Genomic DNA, 1,605 nt, shown 5'->3' with positions numbered 1-1,605 from the left:
ACAGGTAAAGGCTAATTCTGCATCCACAGAAGACCTGCCTTGAGAGTAACCTTTCCTAGCAGCTCCACATGTAGGAGGCAGGAGCTGGGCATGGTCCAGAGGCAACACTCTGAATTGGACAGGATAAGAAATGTTTGTGTTTTAAACCTGTGTGTGTTTCGTATCTCTGATTCAGACTGGTTTTTCCTCAACTGTGAACCTGAAGCCACCAAATGGTTCCTGATGCAGGGTCTCCTTCAGAGCCAGGATGGATAAGGCATGGTGCACAGCCAGTGTGGACAGGAACACTGGATGTCATTAGAGTAAATGTAGCATGAGATATATTGGTAATGCAGAGCTGGGGAATAGATCCTTTTGTGGGCATTGACAGGGATAAAGACATCCCATAGGTAGAAGACAGGTGGAGAGCATCAGAGAGGATTCAATCATCTACCTGAAAGGAGCAGGAGTTCAATCGGGTTTGGAGTGAAGGGCCAACATGGGCAAGTCAGGGAGTGACAAGTCTCCTGTGAGTGGGGAAGCACCGAGGGAAAAGGGCAGGAAAAAGGAGAAGTGCAAATTCTTGGAAGGGAAGGGGCTGTCTAAAGGGCTATGGTCAAACCACCCTAGTGATGTGATCCTGTAGTCCCTTTTCACCTAGCGGACCTCACCCACCGGCTACAGCTCCTAGGAAGCAGCGGAGGCTCCAGAGCAGAACGTCGGGACCCCTCAGTGCCTGAGCTCAAGCGGATCACAGCACACCCGGAGGGTCTGTGAGCATCTGCCCAACAGCGCTCCATCCCCCAGGGCAAGTAAGTGGCCTTCAGCGTGCCCCTGCCTGCTTCACAAATTTGCAAATTTGGCTGGAGAATCAAAACCTCCACGTAGTGACGCAGCCCCTGGGGCTCTCCAAGGCCACCTGCAGGGTGTTTGGAAAGATCCCCAAGGGTGGGCTCCCAACCCCTCCCCAGGCAGGAAGCCTGTGGGTAATGAAGCCATTACCACTGAGCATGGCCTTGTGGTACTACGGGATTACTCCAAGTATGGCACTGCGGGATTACCCCTTGGCCCTGGGGTTGCTACGGTATTACCCTCCAGGGGAGACGTGCAAATCAGACTCTGGGCAGACGAGCGCCACCTGAGGCAGCGCGGTCTGCAAGCTGCCGCCCGCCCCTCCCCCGCCCATATTTGGTAACCCCGGGCCAGTTGCCGTGACAGCAGCCCTGGAGGAAGGGCGTCACTGTGCCACGAACCGAGCTGCGCCACACCGATCGTCCTGGCAACGGAAGCCCCGCCCCCTGCGGCCTAGCTCCTCCCTGCCACTGCTCGGGCTCCATCCAGCCTCGTGCTGGCGTGACAGGACGATACCATATCCTGGGGGGGCGAGATCCTCTCGCTCTGGAGCGGTGTTGCCTCCCTCCGCACCTCACTCAGTTGGTCGCTCCTGCTCTTACCCCCTCCCACCTGGCAGGTGGGTGAGGCGGAGCGTTGTTGTCGGCCTGCGCATGCGCAGTGGAGGAGGGGCGTGTGGAGGGAGCGGACTGGGGCCATGGCGGAGCCGGAGCCCGCGGCCATGGCCGCGGCAGGGGCTGAGGAGGAGGAAGGGGGCGCGGGGAGCAGCCCGGG

Source organism: Alligator sinensis, unplaced genomic scaffold, assembly GCF_000455745.1.
Source record: "Alligator sinensis unplaced genomic scaffold, ASM45574v1 scaffold2013_1, whole genome shotgun sequence".
Classification (NCBI taxonomy): Eukaryota; Metazoa; Chordata; order Crocodylia; family Alligatoridae; genus Alligator; species Alligator sinensis.
Note: the sequence above shows the minus strand (reverse complement) of the source record.